The sequence below is a fragment of the Camelina sativa genome, chromosome 12 (assembly GCF_000633955.1).
Source record: "Camelina sativa cultivar DH55 chromosome 12, Cs, whole genome shotgun sequence".
Classification (NCBI taxonomy): domain Eukaryota; kingdom Viridiplantae; phylum Streptophyta; class Magnoliopsida; order Brassicales; family Brassicaceae; genus Camelina; species Camelina sativa.
The window spans coordinates 24,065,972-24,073,433 of NC_025696.1; the positions used below are offsets into that span (position 1 = coordinate 24,065,972).

Below are 7,462 nucleotides of genomic sequence, written 5' to 3' on the forward strand. Positions count from 1 at the left end.
GACAAACAGAACACGATTGATGAATCTGCTACAAACTTTATTACATGAACACCATAAATCGGAAGAACAGTAAAGGTGTTTAGATCGGAAGAACAATAAGTCTATCGCAACGCTCGACTGTCTTTGCCAGCTCAAACAAATTCGTGTTATTCTGGTAAGACTTTACAGCTGTCAATCTTGCTTACTAAATCTACCACGGACAAGAAGCCTACCACAATACTACAAAAACTATTTCAAAAAACAAACAAAGTATACCAAAAATATCTGTAAGGAGAGAAGGCTGTCGCATAAATCTGTCACAACAGGCCATTAGTCTACTATAAATATCTTCCCACCCTGTTACGTTTGCCGCTACACGCGCTTAAAACAAAAGTCTATCATCAAAGGGAAATCCCTCTACCAACTTAATCTAACGAAATAAGTGTACCAACACTACAACTAAGTGTACCATCTACAGTGACCGATAAGTGTACCAAGACTACAACTAAGTGTACCAAAAATATCTGATGTACACCTTTAATCAGTCCACGTGTATAAATCTACCATCAAAGGATCGGTAGACTTAGTCCCAACTTCCAATATTTTTTTTTTCTAATGGCATTAGCCGTAATTACGTTTTTTCTCAACACTAGTTTCAGGGGTAGTATAGGTACAATGTGTTAGTCTAGTAATTACAAACAATTGTATGTTACTTTTGTAATAAGGAAGCTTTTATGCAATATTCTAGTAACTCACCCATATTTTAATCTCATTTAATTTAATTTAGAGAAATACCCTAGATTAGCATTATTCTAGGTTTTTCTTCGAAAACTAGCACACATCCATAAATTTTCCAAATGTAGCATTTTTATTATATTAATATTTCTTTAAAACTAATTATTAAATTATAAAAAATGAAACAATTGTAATCACGGGAATCTTACCACTTTGATCTCGGTGAAGCTTTTGATCTAAGATTCAATTTCAATCTCAAATCTTCTTCTTCTTCAACAATTGATATTAACCAGATTTTTCATATTAATTTCTGCAGATGACGAATCCACCGCCATGCCACCGTCGTTTCACCCTCGCGAATCCCCATCTCCACAACCACGAAAATGGACTCAGCGATGGTGAGATTCGCAGCTACAGTGAGATTGTACGGACCACAAAACATTCTGGTGTTTTCGTATCTCCCATCTTTAATCAGATGCCACAACGAAATTGCTTCTCTTGAAATACTATAATTAAAGGTTTCAGTGAGAGTGATGAAGATAAAGTTGTAATCGCGATCACATTTTTATGTGAGATAATGAGTGATGAGTTTGTTGAACCGGTTCACGTTTTTGTCTATGTTTAAGGCTTGTGCGAAAACAAGGAAGATTCAATAGATAAGCGTTGATGTAAATGGGTTTCAAGTTCTTACTTCACATGTAATTAAAAGATGCAAACTTTATTCAAAATTTCTAATCTTTTGGGGGATGATGTGGTTTTGTCGTTAATTTCAGTGATAGGATATGTGACTTCATCGGTTTTGATATAGTCAGCTTCTCTGGCTTCTCGTTTATCAGTTATAAAGTGGGCTATTAGTGTCAATGAGGCAGAGTATAATGGTAGATGATCTTTTGGTTATAGTCATCATAATTTTGGGGATTTCTGAATATTTAGGAAAATCATCCTAAATTTCAAGACACTTTCCTAAACATTATGAAATTCTTCCTAAATTTTATAAAAATGAGTTTTGAATGCACATCATAAATTCTTCCTAAATTCTTCCTAAATTTTATTTTGTTGCACATCATAATATATATATATATATATACATATATATATACATATGAGTAATGATTTGATTTTGTGTCTTCCTAATTTTTATGAAAGTCATCCTAAATTGCAAAAAAAAAATCTTCCTGAATATTATTGAATCATTCCTAAATTTAAATAAATATGATTTTAACACTTTTGTTTTTTGAATTTTTGTTTCACTGTGTCAAATATTAGTAGATTACTCCAGTAAAAAGAGGGTAGCGATTTTATTTTATACATATCCTAATCTTGATCTTAAAAAATCCAAATATTTTTATGAAGACCATCCTGAATTTCAAGAAAATTTTCATGAAATCAAAGATCCATGGACGTAATAACTATGTGGTTTTAGGAAGGTTTTCCTAAACCATCCTAAAAGTTTTAGGAAAGTCTTCCTAAAATTTGTGGTTTAAGGATTTGAACCTGATAACTTTGTGTCTAGCCAATAATCTAAGCCATTAATTCGAGTATACATTGAGGCAAAAACATTAACAAGAAAAACCGAAAAAAAAAACAGTGATTTTAGACATGAAGCTAACTGGGATACGAGACAGTCCTTAAGATAAATATATCCATCTTTACCATCACAAACAACAATTTCGATAGTTTGGATCGACTTCAAGGAGATCCCAATTCCTCTCTCGTACTAAGCGCTCCTTCTCCCATACTAAGTGCTCCTTCTCATCTAACATCTTTTTGTCTCAATTCCTGAATTCAGTTTTATCAGGAGCAGTAGAAAGAATTAACCAAAGAGATATGCAAGACAAAGAACTAACCTGAACGTTTGCTTTGATCCATTAAGATCTCCTTGAATTTCTCACATAATGCTATAACCTAAAGAAAATATGACAGTACTTCATATGGCGTTCACTAAGGAGATTTCCAATAATTAATCACTATCAAAACACATGACTTGGAAATACAAAAGAAACCAACTTCACACACGCATCAAACAAGACGACTGCAAATATTTCTCACCATCCTTTGACATTTTCCCACTAATTGAAAAGCTAGTAAGGAAAAAGAGAGATTTTAATACATTTTTTAGATACACAACAATATCGTTTTATTATCCTGAATAACCCCACTCGTCGTTCGCCTTTAGGAAGCGCTAATAACGGCACAACTAACACCCAATTCCTTCTAAACATACATACAGACGAATAAGATGAAGATGTAACCTTTGCCGCCTTCTATCTGATATTTCCAACACCACTCCTCTTCTTTGAATTCTGATCTAATCGGTAGGTTAAGCTAATCGGCGGTGACAGCGGAGATAGAGCGGCAACGGAAGGTTAAGCTAATTGGCGGTTACGGCGGAGATAGAGCGGCAACGTTCCAGATCGATCGGCCAATTGAAGATGGAGGAGGATGTGGGGGTGTGAAGGAGTAATTACGGGAGAGAGATAAATATACGGTGTTCGCCGTGGTATAACAACGACGCGTTTCCCAATTTTATTAAATATTTTAATTAATAATTTTAGTATTAGAGGTTGTGTGCTAAATTTGGAAAATAAGAAAATGTATGTTAGTTGTGGAAGAAAAATTTAAAATGGTGCTATTTTTGTCAATTGCCCTTTAATTTAATACAAATTACTAATTAATTTTTTTTTCTGAAAATTATAGACTTTCAAGTTCAAAAATTAAGGTAAAATTAGGGGTTTCCTCTACAACTCAAATTTAAATGATAAAATATTCATTATAACTTTCGTGTTAATGAAAAAATATTATATGTAATCTATATATAATAGCAATTCGAATAAATGCCATCAAAAGTTGTGTTTTTTCAATCGTACCTTTTGGATAATTTTTAAAAAAAATTTGTAGAAAATTTTAAATTGTGTGTATTACAAAAAGTTGTGATTGTTTATTGTAACTGTGTTTTTGTAAAGTTGCAACTGTTCATTATAGAGTTGTATCTATTCGAATATTCGTATTTTTTGAAATCTATATATATTTGTCTGTTTGAACTGTTTTATTTTTTTGTCATGACATAAAATAATATAAATTTCAATCTCAACGGTTTTTACAGCTCTCTAAATTATTCTCTAGCATTCATTCTTTTAAAAGTAAAGAAATTCCTTAAATTCTTGATTTAACAAAAGATTTTTGGAATGATGAATATAATTTAAAATTTTTAGTTAATTATATATATATATATAAATTTAATGAAAATACCTAGAGTTTTTTTCGAAGAGTTAGATGGATTATATAGTTAGCTTTTGGATTTTACTTTTGAATATGGTAATAAAAATTTCTTCTATTTAAAAGCAGTTTATATGAGTTTGTAGGCATAATCAAGTGCAAACACAACAGTTGCAATTTGTCGTAGTAACTTTTTGTAAATTTTTTTAACAATTTGTTTTTTTTTTAAATTCAAACGGTTGTATCTGTTCATTGTTGTGTCTTTTCACTATATTATTTCATCATAAATTTTTGTTCTAATAGGTGTGTCTATTTAAATATTCATGCTTTTTGAACTCTCTTTATATTTGTATCTTCATCACTAACTAACAAGTTCGTTGAAACAAATTTCTCATTTTATGTTAAATCTAAATAATTGAATACTAATATCTAATATTCAACGGTATTCTATAATCTAACTAAAATTATAGAAATGATTATATCAATAGAGAAATTTAATACAACTTAATCTAGAATTTACAGTTGCATCTATTTATCGTAACTTTTCGTTCAAAAAATATTTTAATATTTAAAAAAAATAATAACAATCTGAATTAATGCGAACAACAGTTGCGATTTTTCATAGTACTTTTTGTAAAAAGATGGTTTTTTAAAAAAAAACAGTTGTATTTGTTCATTGTAGAGTTGTGTCTTTTCACTATATTTTTTTATATTTTTTCATCACAACTTTTCGTTCTAATAGGTGTCTATCTAAATAGTCATATTTTTTGAACTCTATATATATTTGTCTCTTCATTAATAACTAACAAATCATTGTTCGTTGAAAGAAATTTTTTGTTTTCTATTGAATATAAATAATTTTAATTTTAATATCTAATATTCAATGTTATTCTATAATCTACCTAAAATTTTAGAAATAATTATAATAATATAGAAATTTAATAAAACTTAATATAGAATTTACAGTTGCGTCTATTTATCGTAACTTTTCGTTAAAAACTATTTTAATATTTAAAATTTATTTTATTTTGTTTTTAAGAGTTATGTATTCTAATTTTAATTTTTCTTTGATACAGTTTCACTCATTATTACATATATTTTTAATTATAATTATTTAATAGAAAATTATATTTACTCATTACAACCATTAGTTTAATATTCTCAGTTATGATCATTTTGTCATAATGATTTTTTTAATTATAACTCTTTACTATAATTCTTCATAAAAATATGTTATATTTCTAATACTTTAAACAATATGTTTTGCCAAGTTGCATCTATTCTACATAATATTTTTTGTTATAAGTTTTCATTTTGATGGTTGTGTTTTTAATAACAGGTTATGTTTAATGTTTATGTATTTAAACTATTCTATTATTGTATTACATAAAAATAATTTCATAACGTATAATTTTTTTTTCTAAAATATTTTCCCTCGATATGGGGGGAGGGGGGTCTGAGTCCTTGTATTAATAATAAGAATGGTTTTTTTAATGGAAAAAAACCCGAAAAATACACCATCTAATTTTTTTTTCGCCGTTTAATTCCTCTAGTTATTAAATTTCCCAAAAAAGTACCTGGTTTAATTTCTATTGTCTTTAAAAACGTTCATCTTATTAATATCGGCAGATCCATACTTAAGATATAACGACTATTAACTCTAATGACGGAAATGTAAACCATGGTTAAAATTTAAGCCCCACGTGTTTAATTAAAGATAACTAATGACACTGTTGCCCTCTTCTTCTTCTCTTCCACAGATCGATTTCGAGTTTGAGATAGCTAGAACCCTAAAATTTCAAGAAATCAGATTTGGTTTGAGACAATGGTTAGCCAAACTTCACTGTTTGATGCGAATTTGAGCCGGAGCTGGGGTCCTCTTTGCAGCACGTGTGGTAGAGTTATGATTGTTGCGAAGTCATGGACCAATGACAATCCGGATAGAAGATTCTATAAATGTGTTTTTCATGGATTCTGCAGTTGGGCAGATGAACACTCACCATATGGGTGGCAGAAGGTGAGCTTACTAGAGGCGAGAGATGAGATCAAGCAGCTGAAAGAATCTCTCAAGGCAATGAATGAGCAAATGGTGAGTGGTTCCAACACCGATTTACTGAAGACAGAGGATGAAGAGAAAATGAAGCTCAAAATTTCAGTGATGGCAGCTAATGAAAAAATGCTTCGACAGTTCTTGTTGTTGTCTTGGGGTGGATTCATTGTTGTAATTGGGTTGATTCTTGCAATGGGGAAGTAGGTTACGACTATGGATGTAACTTTCATGTTTGAAGCATTTTAAGTTGTTTTGCCTATCTTTATCTATGGATGTAATTGTACTCTTATGAATGAAATCCAAAACACTTGAAATCCAAAAAGCTTAAATCCAAAGAAATCTAATGTCATTTGTAGCCGATAGTTTGAAAATACAAGGATCCTTCCACCAAAAACAATCAGGATCCTATGTTAAGAAAGACATCATCGTACTCGAAACCATCCTACAAGTTATGGTTACACAAAAGACTGGTAGAGACTGGTCTTAATACTAATCCGAATTTCTCTCAGGTTGCCAAACGTCAAACACCTTATCAGACCAAGGTGACATAAAAAACACAGGCGGCTTTGGAGCATCATCACGACCTTTACCACGACTCTTACCACGACCCTTACCACGACACTTGCCTTGAGCATTGCCACAGCCATTTCCACGTCCAGGAGGACGTCCACGTGCACGTCCACGTGCACGTTCTGTACCAGTTTTTTAGTTGCAGCTGGAGCACTTGAATGTTGCAGAACTTCTTGATTCTGTGTGGATTGACTTTGAGCAAGAGGTGGTGTAGATTGACTTTGAGCAGTCCTCCACCTTTTTGGTGCATTGTGGATGCTCTATGGGTCATCATTATCCTATAACACAACCATGATTAATTGATTACACATTAGTCATACAATCAAACAAAGATCATCTTAGGGTTCTAGGGTTCTATCTATCTTAAACTCGAAATCGATTTGTGGAAGAGAAGAAGAAAAGGGCAACAGTGTCATTGGTTATCTTTAATTAAACATATGGGGGTTAAATTTTAACCATGGTTTACATTTCCGTCATTAGAATTAATAGTCGTTATATTTTAAGTATGGATCTACCGATTTAATAAGATAAAGGTTTTTAAAGACAATGAAAATTAAACCAGGTATTTTTTATGAAATTTAATAACTAGAGGAATTAAAAGGCCAAAAAAAAATTAGATAGCCTATTTTTTTGGGTTTTTGCCCTTTTTTAGTAGGACTTGCTTGCATACATATATGCCTCAGTGCGCCGCGTAGCACCTAATTAAATCACTTCTCTCACATTAGACATTACTACTTGAGAGGGTATTCGGATTCCGACATTGCCATCATCTTCGTTTCCAAGTTTGTTCGGTTGGATGAATCATGTCGATGCTTCGCGCGAGTATTCAAGTTCCCTCTCGTCTACTAAATACTTTTGAGGTTAAAAAAAACTCCGGCAAGTGTGTGATTCTAGGTTTTGGTAATTTGGGTC

The 7,462-nt window shown here is 31.4% G+C and overlaps 3 long non-coding RNA genes across 5 annotated transcripts in view; 2 read left to right on the forward strand and 1 right to left on the reverse strand.

The window, feature by feature from the left end:
* On the forward strand, positions 811-1,442 carry LOC104732550. Its single transcript, XR_758879.2, has 2 exons — positions 811-936; positions 1,031-1,442. It is a non-coding gene; the product is annotated as an uncharacterized LOC104732550 (long non-coding RNA).
* LOC104732551 lies at positions 2,194-3,225 on the reverse strand. Its single transcript, XR_758880.2, has 3 exons — positions 2,967-3,225; positions 2,562-2,619; positions 2,194-2,493 (listed from the first exon to the last, which is right to left on the reverse strand). It is a non-coding gene; the product is annotated as an uncharacterized LOC104732551 (long non-coding RNA).
* LOC109128198 overlaps positions 7,200-7,462 on the forward strand; it is a 2,430-nt gene continuing 2,167 nt past the window's right edge. The window contains exon 1 of one of the 3 annotated variants that reach the window (XR_002034716.1): positions 7,200-7,450. This is a non-coding gene — a long non-coding RNA (uncharacterized LOC109128198). The remainder of the gene's footprint in view (positions 7,451-7,462) is intronic. The other 2 variants (XR_002034718.1, XR_002034717.1) reach the window with 2 other exon arrangements.